The 20,138-nt window shown below is 47.7% G+C and overlaps 1 protein-coding gene across 1 annotated transcript in view; it reads right to left on the reverse strand.

Moving 5' to 3' along the window:
- Nucleotides 1-20,138, reverse strand: part of CHD1L (chromodomain helicase DNA binding protein 1 like) — a 1,245,724-nt gene that overhangs the window by 880,469 nt on the left and 345,117 nt on the right. The gene's annotated exons all lie outside the window — the stretch shown is intronic.

Genomic DNA, 20,138 nt, shown 5'->3' on the forward strand with positions numbered 1-20,138 from the left:
CTATATAGTTGGATTTATATTTTTTTCTTGTTATTTTTTTACATTTCCTTTTATTGAATTTTTCAACAAATAGAACAAAACAATCCCAGTGTCCCCTTCCCTCCCCCCACTCCCTTGTGCCAACTCAGGTGTTTCGTCGTGCCATGTGACCTCGTTATCTCTCCCCGGGGTCATTGCAGTTCCAAAAGTCTTAGGCGTTGCGGACGCCATCCGATCCTGAAATCGTCTCTGAGAAAGGTTAGTACGTACCCCCAGTCACTTGCAAAGTTATGCATTGCATTGTTCATTGTGTATGTGGCCCATTCCATTGCCACCATCTCCCACACTTTGCGCAGCCAGTCTTGGAAAGTTGGTATGTTTGAGCTTTTCCACCTCTGGGCTATAATGGTCATTCCAGCTATAGTCAGGATCACCTGCGCTCTTTCACTAACTCTCGGCTCTCCTATTGCCACCTACTGGTCTGCTTGAAGGCCCAGTAGGGTCCATTCTGGGGGCGTGCTTCCCCCTGTTCCAAAAACCTGTTCCTGCGCTTGTCGGATTTCCTTTCAAAACAGGACTATTTTTGGGCACCTCCACTAAATGTGTTCCGCTGTGCCCTCTTGCCCACATCCTCTCCAGCAATTCCCCGTTGTCTCAAGGTATATTCTGTGCAGGCGAGCTGGGGTGTAGTGCCACCCGTAGAGTACTTTGTACCAGGCTTCCTGAGTTTGTGAGGCTCTCGCTAGTTTGGGGAATTTTCTCCATAATTGCTCCCATTCCCTCTTCTCTATATCCCTGCCCAGTATACGTTCTCATCTACCCATGTAGGGCCATTCTGGCCTCGGGGTGGCTTCGTCCAATATCTTGTATAGCTGTGAGATTAGCCCTTTAGAGCCGTCATTAGTCATTAAGAATTTCTCGAAAGGGGTTGGTAATCTGGTGGCCGCTTCCTTATTCGTGGGGTGCAGGAGCCAGTGGCGCAGTTGAATATCTCAGTCTCTCACCCTCCCCTAATGCAAAGTCCCTTTTACAGTCTATAAAAGTGCTGATTCCCCCCTAAGAACATGTCTCGCATCCTCTGACAACCCCACTCCTGCCAGTTCCGGAATGCCCACCTCTCCAGGCCTGGAGTGAATTCTTTATTGTTGAATAAGGGTGTGAAGGGGGATGGGAAAGTAGTGATTTCCTTTTGTTTAACCAGCCTGTCCCAGTTATCCGCTACTAATTTGGTGATAGAGCTCTCATACATATGCTTTGGTTGGTGTTGCTTAGGTAACCACAAGACCTCCCCCAAGTCATGCTTTGTGACTGCCCTGTCCATTTTAACGCAGTCTTTCTTCCCCCTCATGGAGACACTCCCTAATTACCCTCAGCTTGGTTGCCTCATAGTATTGTCGGAAATTAGGTAGGGCTAGTCCCCCTTCTTTCCTCGGGGCCATGAGTTGATGCCTACTTACCCTTGACCTTTTTCCCTCCCATATGAACTTGTTTGTTACGACTTGAAGCTCCCTGAAGAGGCTTCCCGGAACTACTTGGAGGACCGCCTGAAATAGGTAGAGCATCCGCGGCAGTGTGACCATTTTTAATGCTGCCAACCTCCCGAGCCAGGAGATCCGAAGATTCTGCCACTTGTGGAGGTCCTTTTTAATGCTTCCCAAGGGATGGGGGAGCGGGGTAGTTTGCCGCATACCACCCTGTGAGTGACGGGGTTATCCTCACCCCCAAGTATGTGATCCCCCCAGGTCACCATGCAAATGGCGTTGTGCTTTTTAGCTCTTCTCTCTCCTTTTTCCCCAGCATCAGGTCCATTAACTCAGATTTGTTCATGTTAATGCGTAGTACCAACGCTTTCCCAAATTCCTCTAGCAGTGTTCTACTCTCCATGCTTGACTCGGAGGGATTGGTCAGGGTGAGCAGCATATCGTCAGCGAAGGCTGCAAATTTATGCTGTCTGCCCCCAAAAGGTATTCCCTGTATTTCCTCCGACCCTCGGATAGCCTGAAGTAGAGGTTCTAGGTAAATTGCATAAAGTAATGGCGATAGGGGGCAGCCATGTTTTGTTCCTCTTTGAAGGTGGAACGGTTGCAATGTCGTACCGTTCACTAACACCCTCGCTCGGGGACCCTCATAGTTTGCCTTGACAATCTATGAAAAAACACCTCAGAGTCCCAACTTTTCCACGGCTTTAAAAAGGAACTGCCACTCCACCCGGGTGAACGCTTTTTCAGCGTCTAAAGATAACAGGGCTGCTGGAGTGTGAGTTTTTTCCACTTTTTCCAGTAGGTGCGCCACTCCCCTAATATTATCCGCTGTTTGCCTTCCTTTAATAAAACCTGCCTGGTCCTGATGTATCAGGTCCGGAAGATGCCCCTCCAATCTATTGGCTAGGATTTTTGTATAAATCTTATCGTCTACATTAATAAGAGCTTTTGGTCTATAGGATGATCTGTCTAGGGGGTCCTTTCCATATTTCAGGATCGGGGAGATCTTAGCTTCTTTCATGGAAGGGGCTATTTGCCCTCTATCCTTGAAGGAGTTGAAGAGGTGGGTCAGTTGCAGCACCAGCAGCCCTGCAAATGATTTGTAAACGGGGAGTTTTCTAATAACACCCCCTCACTTCGTCCTCTGTTATCTTTTGGTGTAACTCCATCTGGGCTTCCCTACTTAATTCGTGGAGCCTTATCTTATCCAAAAACTCCTCCTGTGCCTGGGTGGGGGGGTTCTGAGATGTGTATAATGTTTCATAGAATGTGGCCATGGTTTCTTGAATGTCTTCTATTCGTGTGACCCTCTCGCCTGAGTCTGTTTTTAAAGCCGTGATTGTGTTTCTCGATGTCGCCCCCCGGAGGAGACGCGCCAGTAGGGCGTCTGCCTTGTTCCCTTTAGAGTAAAATTTTTGTCTCAGATAGAGTAGGGCCCCCTCCGCTTTTTTGGTTCGCAAGATCCCCAACTGGCCCACCACCCTCCTGTATTCCCTCTGATTGTTCCTGTTGGGAGTCTCCGCAACCTTATTCCTTGCCCCTCGACTTCTGCCTCCAGTTGTGTCTCCAGGGCCAGCAGCTGTTTGTGTCTTTGAGCTTTGACTGCTATGATTTCACCCCTCATCGTGGCTTTGAATGCGTCCCACCTCGTATCTTCTTCCGTGTCCCCCCTTTTATTATTCTCGAAGAACTCTCTCATCTTCCCCTCCATCTCCTACCTTAATATGGGGTCCCTCATCAAGTACTCCGGGTATTTCCATCCCCATTTCCCCTTCTCCTGTTTCCCAGCTCCATTTGCATTGATATTATTTTGTGATCTGCTAGACCCATGGGGCCCACCTTTATCTCCTTGACCCTGCCCACCAAGTTCGCTGAGACCCAGATGTAGCCTATTCTAGACTGTGTCCCATGGACTTCATAGAGGAAGGTGTAGCCCTCTGCATTCCCTTTCAGTTCTCTCCAGACGTCCCTCAGGCCCAAGCTCGAAATTCTGTCCCTCAACTCTGCAGAGGCCACTGCTCCTCCTCCAATGCTTTTAATCCTCCCCGATCTGTCTTTGGCCCTGTCCCAGGCTATGTCTAGGTCGCCCATTATGATTATTTGGCCCCTTGCGTACACTTCTAGTTTTCCTAAAATGTCCCGCATGAAAGATTCTTGTCCAGAATTGGGTGCATAGATAACCCCTATCATATATCTCATCTCCTATTTTGCCTCTTACTAGCACATATCTGCCCTCTTTGTCCTTAAGAGTCTCCTCCATCCTGAAGTTAATTGTATTTCTGATAGCCAGTGCCACCCCTCCCGATTTTGTAATCCCCGATGCTTGAAATACTTGGTCGAACCCCTGTAGCTTGAATCGGCCCTGATCTCTATGGAGTAAGTGTGTTTCTTGTAATCCCAAAAAGTCTGGTCTCCCCCTCTTCGTGAATTGCTCCAGCTTTTTTCTCTTCAATGGGGAGTTGAGCCCCCTAACATTATGGGTTACCCATATGAATGGGGATTTCTCTCCTTCTCCTGCTTTGTGTGTCTCCCCCACTCTCTTCCATCAACTGATCTCTCAGTTCTGAGTTCCCGGTCACGCTTGCAATGCCTACCTCGTTCCCTGGGTAGCACCTGGAGGATCCCCCTCCCCCCCCTGTGCCCCCATCCCTTTCCCTGAAGGCCTCATTGCAAGGTCTTCCCGCCCACCCCCCCCACTCCACAGGCTTCCTCGCCCTTACTGATCCCATGATGTTTGCTTGTCTTCCCTCCTCCCCTCTTTGAAAAACCTTTCTGTCCACCACCCCTTATAACTTGTACTCACTTCGGGTCAATCCTCTTCCGCCTTTGCCCTCCCTTCTGCTGCTGGTTCTGTTTCCTTTCCCTTCCCCGTGGAGCGGGTCTCCTCCTTTTCCCCCTCTCCCACAACTGACCCACAACTGACCATTCACACGGCTGGATCTCATTCCACTTCCTGCTTCTGATGACTTTTCTGGTCTGGCCGCCCCCTGTTCCTGGCCCAATTCGACACTTAGAATGTCTGCCCCTTCTTGTAGCATAGTTATTCGCTTCTGTGTAGCAGCCCACTCGAATAAGAGCCCGAATGGGAAGGTCCACTTGTACCTGATTATTTCTTTGAGACGCTTGGCGATGGCATGTTTTGCTATGTCCCTGCACTGCCCTGTTTTGAAGTGCAACACTCAGTTAGGTTTGGTATGTTGCAATCCCACGACATAATGTGTTTTAAGCTGCAGTAACATGTTGTGCAATGTCTTGTTCTGTTGGGATCAATGTGTTTTTTTACAAAGCTTAATGCAAGTTCTGAACATCCCAAACAACCCAAATTATCACCCCCTGCACCTCTCCACCTTCCCTTCCCTTGATCCAGGAAGGCGCCAAAAGTCAAGCATCTCAGTTTATACCTAAAATACTGAGTTTCTGTGGACAGCAGGGTGCTTTGTAATCATCCTGTAAGAAAGCCAGCACAATCTCCCGTTCACTTGTAAATGTGGCCTGATTCCCTTGTAAAGAGTACGTAAGCCATCCCAGCCAGAAAACGTTTCAAACTTTAATCAGCCAGTCGTGTTCGTGGGGCAGGACCTAAGCCCTCCACTTCTGCGCAATCACAAAGAGCACCGCTAAGCTGAAGATGGGTGTGCTTTCCTTTTTGTGTTTCGCCCATGACCTGTCATTTCTTTCTCCCACACACAGTAAGCTCTTTTTAGGGCCCCTGGCACCTTGAGTCCCAAATATTGTTTGTATGTTGTCGTTGATCGCCTTCCAGTACACCGCCAGCTTCGGGCAACTTTACCAGACATTCAGCCAATCCCCTACGCCCCACATTCTCTCCAACAGTTTTGTGAAACCATGGGAAATATGTTGTGCAGCCGCGCCAGGGTAAAGGGCCAATGGGTCATCATTTTGTACCAAAACCCCCTGATCTGTACGGCCTGTACCAATTTGGGTATATCCCTCCATAGAAATTCCCACTCTTCATCCTGTCTATGTTCGCCCAACGTATGTTCCCATTTGGCTTTATACGTTGGCGCAGCTACAGCCTCAGCATCTAACACCAATTTGTATATGTTTGAGATCAGGTGCTTATCCCCTCAAACCACGGTCAGGTATTTCTCAAATGGCGTGAGAGGTCTGACTGCTGCCGCCCGGTTAATGGGGTTAGCCAGCCAATGCCGGAGTTGAAAGCATCTAAGCTATTGTCTCTCTACTAGGCCCAATTCAGCTTTGGCTTGAATGAAAGACTTAATCTCTATCTCCTGGAACATATCCCTGAACTTTGTGCATCATGCCAGTGACCACCTCATGAATGTGTCTCACTCTAGTCTGGGAGTGAACTGAGGGTTTCCAAAAAGGGGTGTAAACGGGGATGGAAAGGAGGTAATTTGGTGGAGTCCTATGACCTTGTCCCACACATCCTCTACTAGTCTTGTGACTACTGACAAGTGCATGTTCGGTGGGCGATCAGCCTTTTGCAGCCATAGAACCTCCCCCATTGGGGCACCTACGACCGCCTCCTCCATGTGTACCCATCTCTTCTCAGAGCTTCCCAGACACCATTCTTTAATGACCCACAGTTGGGCCGCCCAATAATAAGTCTGGAAGTTTGGCAGACCTAGACCACTCTTCTGCGTGGGGATCTTTAGTGTTGACAGCGCCAGGCGGAGGAGTTATGCTGTTCCAGTTAAAGGGTAATATCAGCGTATCTAGCGCCAAGAAGAAGTGTTGCGGCACCGGCAGGGCCTGGAAATAGTAAAGGACCCTTGGTAGTATCACCATCTTAATTGTATTGACCTGCCCTAACCACGAAACTGCCAAGGGACCCCATATGAGTAGTTGTTGCTTAATGTGCGCCAGCAGAGGGAGATAATTTGCCCCACACAATCCCTCCAGAGTGTGCGTCAATGTGACCCCCAGTAGCCGAACGCCCCCTTGCACCCACTCCAATTGTGTCAACCCCTTGGCCCTCCGGAGCTCTTCTCCTTCCAGTGACAGATTAAGTAGTTCAGACTTTTAAAATATAAATGTTTCAGCCCGCTTTCGCCCCAAACCTATTTATTTCTCTGACCACCCCCTTTAGGGAGGCCCCTAGGTCCGACAATGTTAAGAGCATATAATCAGTGTACGCCATTACTATATGCGTTTACATGACAAATGGTATTCCCCTGATCTCTGGACTCATCCTGAGTGCGGCTAAAAAGGGTTCCTTATGAATGGCATACAAAAGAGGGGACAACCTTGCTTTGTACCCCTTTCGAGGTGGATCGTTTGGGAGATCTGGCCATTGATAAGCAGTCTGGCGATCGGACTGCAGTACTTCGCCCAGACCCTGTTCATAAACCCTGCCCCAAACCCCTTAGCTTCCATGGTATTTAACAGGAAGGGCCATTCCACCCAGTCAAATGCTTTTTCAGCATTTAACGAGAGCAGGATGGCCGGTTCCTCTTGCCATGCCATCGCCTCAATGAATTGACAGGCCCGGTGGATGTTGTCTTCGGTCTGCCTGTGCCTAATAAACCCAGATTGATCTGGATTAATTAATTTTGGTAGTAGGGTTTCCAAGCGATTGGCCAGCACTTTTGTATATATTTTAGCCTCAACATTTATAAGGGTGATGGGCCTATAAATGTTGAGGCTAAAATATATACCCGGTTTTGGAAGAGAATAATCTCAGCCTCCTCCATCGATTGAGAGATACGGCCACTCTTAGCAAATGAGTTAAATATGAAAGTCAATCAGGTCGCTAAAAGGGTGTGGAATATTTTATAAAACCGTGCCGGGTAGCCGTCTGGCCCTGGGGCTTTATTTAATGGAATCCCTTTAATAGCTTGGAGAACCTCCTCCATTGTTATATCCGCGCCAAGGGACCCCCGTGGGACAGTGGGACTGATGGAGATATGTCTTTTGCGAGGCTTGCTCGGGGACGTCTGACTTATATGATGTGGAGTAAAAGTCCACAAATTGGTATGAAATCTCTGAGGTCGTCGTCACCTTGGTTCCGTCGGGGTCGAGGATCCCTTGGATCGTTTAGGAAGCCTGCTGTTGCATGAGCTGCCTGGCCAGAAGCCTGTCCGCCTTATTGGCCTTTACATAGTATTTCTGCTTCAATGTGAGCAGATTCTTTAACGCCTTTTTCGTCTGCAGGAGATCTAATTTCCCCCTGTCCGTCTGATATTCTTTTCCTAACTTCCTACTAGGGTCTGACTCAATTTTCCTGGGTCTGCCCATACGTCCTGTAGTGCCAGATGCACTACCGCCGTTTTGAGGGCCAGCCAGGGGGGGGGGGCGGTTGACCATAAATTCTCCTATTGCTCCTGTCCCTTTGAGGATCCCATGGCAAGTTCAAGTCACCCATGACTACAGTTTCCCCCTTGCCAAATATTTCTAGATCCGTTAGGACCGTTCTTAGGAGGCCGTCCTGGCCTGAATTTGGGGCGTATTCTGATGCGATCTGTTAGGCAGAATCCAGTGCAGTGCCCTTAGGGACCACTGCACACAATTAAGACTACAGGTGGCAATACAAGTTTTACCTTTGGTACAAGCCTGCACTACTATGTTAAAGTGGTAGCAGTAGCGGAGCAGCCAGGCTTATCTCAAGAGTATACGAGCAGTAGCAGAGATTACACAAAGGGACCACAATTACTGTGACTCAAGCAAACACTGACTCAAGGTTTCAGGTAAAAAATATAAGTACATTTATTTTTAAAACATTTGTTATCAACACAACACTTCTATTAATTCAAAAACCACACGTAAAATACACTACAACTAACCAATTCACTTTGTACGGTATAACTTCAGGGTATGTACCCTGTGTTTGAGCGGACCGGTGTTGTGAAACAAAAGACGTTACCGGGAATACACTTGCGATCACTTTTTGACAGTAATGACAGTTCGGTTTTACTAAAGAAACGCGTATCCGCTGCAAGAAATGTTACCGGGGCAAAAACACACTTAGCACCTGAGATACCCAGAGAGAGTTGGGGGAAAAAATCATAGGCAATACTTTTGTCAAGGCAGACAGAACCAGAGAACACTTTTAGACAGAAATTCAAGAGTCAATAGGCCGGAGCCAGTGTCAAGTGGAACCGGGTTCAGGTTGTCAAAGGATCACCCAGTCGGATAGTTCACGATTCAATGTAGCCAGGAGTACTTAGATATTGTCAACAGAGGAAGCAAAAGTTATAAGAAGGAGGGAAGACAAGTGCAAGCCTTGGGAGGCGAAGAAAAGGGATTCACCCTAATTCCTCGAGCAGAACACAGTACCTTATTCAATGAAGAGGCTGGTGCCACAGCAGTTGTTCCTTGTAGTTTCCTGCAGACCCACGGTTCCTGGAGCTTCGATCCGAAGGAGGACGTCTGGAGGGGTCTGCACCTCACAGGGCTGAAGCCGGCAGCAGCGACTGTGAATAAAAGGTGCGCTCCTTAAAAACAGGAGAGGCTCTTCAGATGGCTATCCGGACCACTACAGCTATGTGCAGCGATTTCGACCACGAAGAGGATCCTCTGGCTGAAGAAGATGAGCTGGTTACCCCCACCAAGCTCAAGGGAAGAAGACTCCGGACTGGATATTCTCTGGTCGTCGAAGGGTAGATAGCTCAGGACTGCAGCAGGGCTTCACCGGGACAGGATAGTTGCAGCAGTCAACTTCTTCTCCGCTTCTCTTCGGTTCCTTGTAGTTCCAGTGGCGACTCTGACTTCTAGCCCAAGAGACCTGCCTTTTATGCAAAAACCCCCCATTCACACAGCCTGGCTGTCAATCACGCAGCAGGGGGCGGGTTGTCCAGCCCGGACAACCACCTGAGCCAATCATGGCAAAGTGCGACTTGGGTTTCCTAGGATACCCTGTGCAGGGGGTGACTACACCTCTCCCTCACATTCAGCCCACTTAGACACCCAGGCGCCTAGAGGAGGGCTTCTTGGCAGAAGCCCGGCAAAAGACAGTGAACAAAGAAGGCACACCTGGTTTGCCGCGCAAAGTAAAACACAAAAAGGACTTTAACAAAAAGAAATGGCAAATAAACCCGACCAGGAGCCAAAAGAAAAAGTATTTGGTCAAGCGGGTTGAAGTTCGAGGCTAATATAATAGCCTACAACAGTACCAAGTTTATATAGTATAATTGCGGTAGACAAGTTAAGGTAGATACCACTGCCACCAGCCAAGTCTAAATGTTAAAAGAGCGAAACAATGCTCTAGGAGGTACAGATAAAAAGGGCTAAGGATTAACCCTTTCCAGTACTCCATGTAAGATGGGGTGTACTGGATCTGTGGTTAAATGACTAAGTAAAGTTAATGGCAACTTCACCCTTTTCTGGGGGACAGTAATCAGCCTCAGAAATGGAGTCGGTGGGAAGTCTGAAAGACAACCCTGTGTTACTGCACTGAAGGTGCTATGTAACACACAAAAGAAGGGGGACACTGAAGTGGTGTACTCCAGAGCCCACAATCACAAAAACGATGAAATAAACATGGCAAAACACAAGTAAGAGTGGGAAAAAGGGGTACACTCTTACTAAGTGGAAAAAACTAACTCCAGAAATGTAGCAAAGCTGCTGGGGGACTCACTAGGTAAGGGAAATTAGCCAGAGAATGAGAATTCTCCCCAACACGATCGTTATGGTCACTTCTTGTATTTGGACTGTGAGGAAAAGGAATCTCGCTTCCCTGACCGCCCAAGAGGCTACCACCTGAATCCAGAGCCCCTGCTGGTCCGCTACCAAGACCCCGGCCACCTTCCCCCAGGCATTTGCCTGCATGATCTGTGGGTACTTGTGTAATTTCAGTTTGCGTCTATCCGCTTGTCTAATGTGGGTAAGTGCAGTCTCTGGCAGTCTCCCTCGTGCTATTTGTTGGACTTACGCTGTACTTAAAGACTGCTTCTCTCCTGCAACGTGATAAAGGCTACTGGGAGAAGCAGCGTGTCAAGGATCGCATTGCCAGTAATAGACACTCTGTTGCTTTAAGAAAATCGGCGTTGGCGGGCGCTGCGCCTTCCTGCAGAGACTCTACTGCTCTTAAACCGGCCTCCTTCGCAAAGCGACGCGAAGTGTGGCTAAGTGCAGTCTCTGGCAGTCTACGGCAGCAAGGCATGAAGGTTGGAAGGTAACTTTCCGAAATACATCAAAGCGTGTTAATTCCTTTGTATGACATTTCAGGCATTGAGGCCACGACACTGGTTTACTTGCCCCACTTTCACCGAAAGACTTGTGGCTTACTTTAATAGGGAAAGTTTGAAATCTCGGCTAGTCTTGCTGGCCTGGACGATTGTCTGCAATGGTGGGTTCTCCGGCTCTAAAAGCTTCTCCTCACAGGTTAGTTTGTGAACTCTATCCGCAAGTGGCCATCACTTGTAAAACAGTTTCCAACGAGAACATTCTGCAATCTACAGCGGTACGGGCAGAGGGGGGGTGGAAGGCACGTGTTTAGGGGAAGGAGATGGTCTTCAATCGCATCTCTTACAACCTCTACAACCCCTGGAGGTTCCCATAGAAATCGGCATAGTTCTGTCACCCATTAGAGTGGTGGCTACCAAAGTCACAGGACCTGGAAAGGAATTGTCAACATGACAGCCTCCCAGGGAAACACCATGGGAGGCTTCCTTAAAATCGCCTTTGCAAAGTATTTCTGGACCCACGCCAAAGGACTTTGGTTTAGCCCACGACGATTTAACAGGTATACCAAAGACAAGCACTTCTTCGGATGCGGAACTCTTTGTCTTGTGTACGGATAATGGGTCTAAGGTTTGCCAGCCACACATGCGAAGGCCCAATAAAGGCTGGAAACCATTTGGGATCTCATTACTGAACAGTAAATTGCTTTATGACCCCCGTTTGGCGCACCAGCATAATAAGGAGACCCCCCCAAGGAGATTCTCTCGATCGCTCCCCGTTGCGGCTAATGCCTCATCAAACGGACAACTGGGGGTCTTACACTACAGCCCCTGAGCGTAAGGGCGTATCATCATATACAAAGGGGGGGGGACATTCTCTTCTGCAGACCCAATTCAAACGGGGGGGCCATTCCAAAGACCCCATAAAGGAGTTTTTCTTCAGCGAGCCCCGTTTCCCAGCAAACGACTAAGAAGGCATCCTTCACACCCTCGGACCTAGAGACGCAAAACGACCAGCTCCGGGATCACACGACTACAATTGCTATGCTGTATTCTAAAATGATTTTTGTAGAAGGTTTTGTTTCAGCAATTCAGTCTAAACTTGACAAAAACGCTGAACAGACGGCTCAAATCTTAAAAAGCATCATTGAGCCGATTATAAAAGAAAAAGGAACAAGGAGATCTGAAAGGTTAAGCTTATGGACAGGGGGAGTGGTCGGTATCACAACTGACTCGGTGAGTCCGGTTAAGACCTTGAACCTCCAGGCCTCGTTGCCTGCTAAGAGTACAGATGAAGCTACCGACCCATTAAACTATATGGATACTTCTACTAACACTGATCACACTCCCTGGGAGATTGCCCCCAAAGTGAAGGAGGGGGGTCCCACACTCAAAAATGGTAGTCTAATGACTTCTACGGCATCAAACACCTCGCCACTTGTTATACCCGACTCCTTAGAAATACCTGCTTCAAATAACAACGGTAAATTGTTTGATATTTTTAGGAAACCTAAAACAGGCTCATCTCCTTTAGACGAAGGACAACTTAAAGTAAACAAGAAAGGAGAAAGAAACTATGGGAAAACTACTACACTGCTGAAAAAACCCATAGGCGCGGGGCCCTCAAATCCGTGGAAAGTACCAACCCGAGCCAGAACAGTTACCGGATTAACTCTACCTAGGAACCTGGTACTACCTACTAAATCACGGATTTATGACAGAAGTTCAAAGAAATCAGGTCAAGCCACCGCCTACTCTTCAAATGTGCACTCAGATGAGAACAGCTGCCCTTTGGACGATGAGAAGGAGAATGATAGTGTGGATAATTCTCTCATGGACTTATCTGTTTATTTGGATTTGAACATCTCATGGGATGGGAGGTCGGGATCAAATTCATCAGAAACTGAAAGTGGTACTGATGAAGACGATCGGCAAGCAATTAGCACGAGCAAATGTGCTGACCAAAAGAGGTTGGTGGCCAATCGCAAGTTTAAAGATTGGGGGGACCAGCAAGCTGTACCTAAAAAGTCCTCATCGGTCAAGTTGACCGCGCCGACAGCGGATTCTGTCAAGAAAAACATGTGGAAATCCAGAGTGCATTCTTTGCAAGATGATCAGGTCACCTCTCCGAAACAAGACAGGACGGTTATTTCCATCCCTAGTCCATTGGACAATGGAACACTGGAAAGCAGGAGAAACTCACTGGTCCAGAAATCTACAGAAAAAAGTAAAAATAACAGATCCCTTATTGATCTGTCAAAAGAAATTCGAAGAACAGTGTCATGGGCCGAAAAAACAGAGAATAAGTCAGCCATTGGACCTATAAATCAAAATGCTGACAAAGGGCTTGAGGTACAAAACGCCTTAGCACACTATAGAGTGCTATTGGAAAGAACATTAGGTTACGAAGATAACCTGACCATGAATAGGGCCAATGTTATCAGACTTCTTCATTCCCTGGATTCCCTGACCAATTAAAATCAAGGGATATAGATTGGATTGAATTCCATGATGAACAGCGTCATGATAGCACGATTCTCCACATAGGGGATCGGAACACCAAACGCTCACTCCTAGAGTTGGGCTCAAAACTCAATTTATGTGGGTTTGTGCTCAAGGAGTTGGAGGAGAGGAACAGCACACAGTACGAAGGTCCCGAAGACTTGAAATACCTGTCAGGAACTTCCCTACAGTCAACAACAGTATCCAAAAAGGGCCAGGTTGTGCAAGTGGTGAAGATGGCCAGGGACGTTCCAGAGGTCGATGGCAGAGGAGATTATGTGCGCACTCACTTGGATAAACCTGGGCCGAATTCTGAGAATAGCCTAGAGGATTGGAGTTGGTTGGCCGGGTTTTTAGCAACCAAATCATAACGCCATCAGCCCCCCCCGGAGTGTCCAACATAGTTCCTCGTTAAAAGGGATAAAGATCATGAGTTGGAACACAAGGGGCTATTCACATCTGCTTGGAAATTCAGCAGTAGACTAATAACTTACGATCTTTTTTGTCTGTAGGAAACTTGGTTGTGTGATCTTCCACTTTTGGATGGGTTTGAACTATTCTTAAATTCAGCAATAAAGGGTTCGAAAGGGAGACCCAGCTCAGGTCTCTTATTAGGGATAAAGCATACAAGTGGCTTAAAAGTGCTCTCTTCAATAAACAAGAACCCTTGGATTCAGCTTACTACAATTCTATTTTCGATAAAACCCTCAACTCATGTCCAAGAGTGGCAGTTGCTCATATGTAACGTGTACTGGGGACCTACAGCAAGTCAAGAAGATAGATTTATGGAAGTCCTCTTGAAAGTTATAGATGATGCCAGGATTGAGTGCCCGAAACTGGAGATCTTAACCTGAGGAGATTTTAATATGGAATGTTATGATAAAATGCGTTGCAAAATAGAGTTCTTGACTCTGTCTGCCACCAAAAACATAAGAGGAGTGAACCTTGAGAAAGAACTTACATCTAGGAACATTCACATGGTAAATAGAAATCTGCGGGGCGACCAACCAGCTGCCTCAACTTGGAAGCGTGCTAATCAAACTAGCACGTTGGACTATATTTTCGTAACAGAGAACCTTATGGGGAAACTAGTATCGTTGAAAGTGGTCCCTACGACACAGAGCGACCAGAACATTCTGGAACTCGAAAGTGAGGCCTGGGACAAGTTGCCTACTATACCTGCTCAACATTTACCAAACCAAATCTTGAGTTAGTCCCGGGGGGCAACAGACTCCGTATGGGGAGAAAAGAGATGGGCCTGGCTTTGGACCCCTTAATTAGGCCAAAATCTGATGACCAGGACCAATGTGCGAATCGCATTGAATATACGGATGTACTAAAGATCTTCTGATCTTCTGTACAAAGGTGGCAGCCAAGGGAAGTCATCAAATTATTCGGCACACCTATGATCATCAAGTAGCTGCCAAAAAAAAAGTTGTACGAAAAGCTGGGAGGCGTTTTGTAAAAACCAATGCAGCAGTCGATCTACTCCTGTATAAAAATGTAGAAACAACTATAGAAACTGGCTCTTGCAACACAAATACCAGCTAGTGCATCAAGACAGCGAGAAGATGTTAAAACTGATAACTACTAAAAACATCACTGGCATTTGGAAATTGATTAACGATACAAGTACGACACCTGACTCAAAAATTGAAAATCCTATAGCATGAACAGTTTGGGAGGCACACTTTCGAAATCTCTATTCTACGGGGAAGTCTGTGGCCCACAAAAACTTGTATCCTCTAATGAGTCCTGGGACATTGAATTTGGAAAGCAGGACATTCTAGATCTCATCAACAACCAAAACTCTTCCAGGGTCGCCGGGCCTGATGGCCTCACGAACGACATCCTCAAGAAAGACCCGGAGAAATGGGCCTCATTTATGCTGATTCTGTTCAATGACATAAAAAGATTAAAAAGGATACCACAATCTTGGAAGACGTCTATAGTCGTACCGGTGTTCAAGAAAGGAGACAGGTCTGCGCCTGCGAACTACAGACCGATCGCCCTCTTGGACGTCGTGGGCAAAATATTTGCAGCAGTGATCCTGAAACATCTGAACGACTGGAGTCGGATGACAAACCATCTAGACCCTTGGCAATCGGGTTTTTGTAAGGGCATTGGGACATCCCTGAATGTCTTAATCATTAATATACTAAAATGCCTGGTTAAGGGAATAAAATACAAGACCATCTATATTGCGTCCATAGATTTGGAACAGGCGTTCGACTCTGTCTATCTTAGTATCCTGTGGCATAAATTGAGGAAATGGGGTTGCCCTGATAATTAGAGAGAACCCTTGGAGGCACTTCACAATGGTACAACTCTCAAAGTCAGGTTGGACAGACAGGGTACCCTTTCAAGCAGTGTCGAAGCCCAGAACGGGCTGAAACAGGGATGTCGTCTGGCCCCGGCGGTATTTTGTTTTTTCATATCCGACATGCAGGAAGCCTTCGGAACGGTGAGATGTTTTCCCCCTAAAATCCCAGGGACCTCCGTGGGAAGGCTGCTGTTTGCAGACAACCTTTTGCTATAAGATCAGACTGCAGTAGGTCTCCAACGACAATTAAATGCACTAGAGCTGTATATACAAGAAAATGGTCTCCGAATTAATCAGAAGAAATCAAAGATTCTGAGACTAGGTCCAATTACTAGTGTCAAGAATCTTAGGTGGTACCTGTCAGTGGAAGCTGTACCTGTGGTCCCGGCCATGGTCTACTTGGGAATAACTTTAAACAACAGTATCCAAGATGGTCCGTGCGTCGAAAGACTTAGAAGTAAAGTCACGAACTTAGCATCTCAAGCACTTCTAATCAAGCGATGCTACTGCTCTTTTTCCCTCCGACCTCTCATAGACTTTTATAAATTGAAAGTATCGCCTATTTTGTCCTATGCCGCTGAGGCAAATTTCTTTCTTGCCCCAGAGGTCTGGAATTTGTTGGAGGGCCTATTTTGGAAAAAGAGTGTTGAGTCTACCAACATCTATCCCGATTGAAAGTGTGCGGAAAGAATTGGGTCTGTCTTCACTCTACATTTCCATGGTCTGGAAATCACTGACCCTCTATGGCAAATGTCTGTACCCCCAGGAAAGAAGCGGGTTTCTGGCAATTAATGAAGCTCTGACCAGAAAACAGATCCTGGCTTTAAACACATGGCAGTCAACTTGCACAGAAATTATGAACAACATAGCCTTAAACACTGATAACCTTATACAAAATCCGCTTAGGGTAAAGAAGAAACTCTTGGACTGGGACTGGGTAGTCACTTTGGATAGGCTTGGTGCTTTCCTGTCTATAACCCAGGGTATGGACGAGCATTACTGTAGAGGTACCGTGCTTCCGTATCTGGACAAATTTCCCTCAAGCAAAAAAAAGCATCAATTCCTAAAATTCCATTTAAATCTCCTCCATTCAAGAGAAGTCTTGGGGAGAACTAAAAAAGGAGAGCTACGACGTCTGTCGTGTCGCTGCTGTGGACAGGAAGTTGAAACCCTACAGCACTTGGTGATGAACTGTGCTCCACTATCGGGTTCCAGAGAAAGATGGTTGGGAACACACTTTCAAAATTTAAGCATATCTATGCAGGAGAGGTGGTCAATCTTAAGATGGGGAGGAAAGGTTTCCACGACTTTGGCCTCGTTAAACTTTGTGAGAAATTTTTTTCCAAAATTGGATATTTAGTTACTAGGTCTTTTTTTTCTTCTTTCTTTGTTTCATTCTTTTTCTCCCTATATAGTTGTTGTAATGTTTTTTTTCTTATGATGCATTTAAAGTTTTTTTTGGAAACTAATTGATGCAATAAAAAAAAAAAATGCCACTATGTCCGGGGCAGTGAAGTGTCAGGAGCCGCTCAAGTTTCTTCCTTTTCAGTGGGGTGTTCAACTCCCTAATGTTAAATGAAAGGAATATGTCCGTGGATTATAATGAGGGACTAACCTGTGGTTGTGGCTCCCAGATCTGTACCATAGACTGTCTCCTTCTCCACCCTCCTCTCTTCCCGAATCTGCCCTCTTTAAACTTCCCCTTAACAGGTGTAACATCACCTTTCCAACAGGCCCCTCCCCCCCCACAACCCTCACCCCGGTGCGGGCAAAAGTACCTACATAGTCCCCGGGCCTATAGCCCATGACTTTGAACTGATGAATTTTCCTTGTATCAGGGTCGGCGTCTTCCTCTTTAAAGCTGCAGAAGCTGAAGCCCCTCCTCTTGTGATTGGATTCTTTGCTGACGGCCCTCCCACTGGAAGATGAGGCCAAACGGGAACATCCACTTGTATTTGATTCCCTTGGATTGTAGCGCCCTCACCACCAGACCGTTCTCCCTCCTTTTCTGGAGGGTCGCCTGGGCTAGGTTCCGGATACAGCTGTATTTCCGAGCCATTAGGAGTAATTGGCTCCGCGTGTCTGGCAGCTCGTATGATGGCTTCTTTCTGGGGATATCGTGCCAGCGCAATTGCTACATCTCTTGGTCGTGCAACCGGCTCCTGCCGTTTGGGCCCCACTCAACGTATCCTGTCCAACAGGATATCTCATGCCCTGTCATCTCCCATAAAGTCTGTGAATAGCTGTAGGACCGTGTCTTTAAACTCTGCATCATTAACCTTTTCTGAGAGATTCCGGATGCGGATAGTCGACCTGAAGGACCCATTTTCGGTATGCAGTGATAAAATCGCAGCAAAAATGTCGCCTGTACAAAACATTGCGGCAAAAATGCTGTGGTTTGGCCCGGTAAAGGTGTCCCCTGCTCCCCTTAAATGGTATAATGGGTCCGGGTGCTGCAGGGGTGTCCCCTGCATATTTTACATGGATTGAGGCAGCAAAACCACAGGCTTTTTGCCACAATTTTTTGTGTAAACGCCCATTTTTGCTGTGATTTTAACACACAGAATCCTATTTTCGAGGTCCTCACATCGCAGCTCCACGTTTCGGGATATTCTGGCCAGATGTTCAATGGCCTCCTGCTGCAGCGCACGTTCCGATGTGTCAGCCCGTTCTTCTAGGGCTGGGATGTCCTCCTTCATATCTGGCAGTGACTGTTTCACTTCCCCCGTGAATGCAGCAAATTGCTTCTGAAAAGTCGTGGTTAGCTTTTCCAGAAATTCTTGGAAGCACGCCTCATTGTTCGCTGCCATTGTAGGGGATGGGGGCGCCTGGCTCTTCCACCTGTCTGCCGAGGGATTCCTGTGTGGAATTTGGGGTGGCGGGAGAGCCTGTTCCTCTGGGCCAGTAACACTGCAGGGGGGCCTTCCTTTTCTATTTGCACCTGGGAGTGCTTGATGGGGGTACCTTTCCCCTTGTTGCCCGGCATCAGGCTAGCCCCCCCCGGGCACCCCCTGTGGGCTTTCGTGTCTCCTGAGCCTTGGTCAAGGAGGGGTGCTTGATGTGGTAAGTCTCTACAGTCCTCGCGATTCCCCCTCTGTCGGGGTGTCACAAGAGGGTCAAGTCTCCTCCTGCCCCCTCTACTCCTCCAACATGTCACCCCTTCTGGGTCCTAGTGAATTCTGCCCCAGTGGCTAGCGCGACCACCACCGCTGTTGATTGCTTCATCTGCTTGCTAAATCTGCTGTAATGCCCCCGGGGCCATCTGCTCCTTGTGAGACCTCTTGCCTTATGGATGGTTCTCCAGTAGTGCTTCTCTCGGCCCCCCGCTGGCGGTTCCGTGATTCCACTCGGTGTCTGCTCTCTGGCCTACTGTGTTCCTGTTCTTTTGGTCTTTGTGGCCATGGCTCAGGGCTGCCCTTATTTGCGGGGAGCGAGCCCTCTTTCCTCCAGCGGACTGGATTTGCTGTAGGTGGGGCAGTGTGTAGCGCCTGCCACTCCACCGCTGGTGTGGGGGCCCCACAAAACCCGGCACAGCTCCCCTATGGCTCTAGCCTTGCTCCTCCGATGGCTGCACTGTAGTCTCAGGCACCACGCTGCTTCTCCACTTTCTGCTGCAGCCCCCGCTGTGCAGCCCGCTGCTCCGGTTCTCCCGGTTCCGTCCCTGGGCTTAGGCGATGAGGTCCCAGCCCGCTTTCCTGACCGCTTCCCCTCTCCGGATCACAGTGCCCACCTTCGTCGGCTCCCACTCCATATCTCTCTGTGGCAAGGAGCGAGGCAGGGGTCTGGGCCTCTGCTCTGCGGATGTGGGGGTGTATACTCCATTTTTTTCAGGAATTCTGCATGCCCTTTACTGATGGGTTATGCGTCCCTGTCTGACATTGAAGGCCTCTTCAGGAGCGGAGCCTAACACTCTTGCATCCTCATCCAACGACCGCCATCTTGGAATCTGCTACTGCTTTTTTCACATTCATTTTTGTGTGATCATTCACTGATTCTAGGAGTTGGGGGAGAATATGATGTTGGTTTCCTTTTTTACTAGCTGGTTAGGTAATGTTATATTATGGTGAGGTTCCATTATGTTTTTCTTTAAATGTCTAACCTTCAAAAGCCTTTGAAGTAGCCCTAAGACAGCAGGTAGCACCCCTGAACATGCAAAAAAAGGGAAAGGAAGGCAGACGTGGACATCTGTATTAATTAGACCCTACACACCCGTTTTAAACTAACATTCACATGATGTCCTTTATTAACAGGACAAAGTAACTTCAGGCCAAGGTGAGAAGGCTAGTCAAAGGCTAAGTACCAAATGCACCCAGCTTCAGCCTAGGAAGATTCCTGCCTCTCACATCAATATAACCATTCCAATAAAGGTCCTAGCAGGACGCAGGAACCTACAGGAAGGCCGGACCGGAGCTGCTGCTCCCTGGGAAGCTGTGGTCAAAAACCCACCTTCAGTTAAATATGCCCATATTTCCCTCCAGCTTTCCCATATTTAGAACCTGGGCCATTGGGGCTTAGGGGAGTAAGCAGAAGGGCTTTTCACTCTGAGTTTTTAGGCATGGTTTCTACATGCCTTGGCTCAACATGACACCGTGGAAGGCTCAAAGTCTGACCGCTGCAGAGCAACAAATGGATTTCTTGTCCTTAAGCGCCTTATCTTGCAAAGAAGCACAAGCCTAGGGTTTTGGCATAAAAAAATATTTTGGCAACCATGCCATATGTAGGAAGCCCAACAAAAAAGAAATTCTAGGT

This window comes from Ambystoma mexicanum, chromosome 7p (assembly GCF_040938575.1).
Source record: "Ambystoma mexicanum isolate Mex_15411 chromosome 7p, UKY_AmexF1_1, whole genome shotgun sequence".
In the NCBI taxonomy this organism is placed as follows: Eukaryota; Metazoa; Chordata; class Amphibia; order Caudata; family Ambystomatidae; genus Ambystoma; species Ambystoma mexicanum.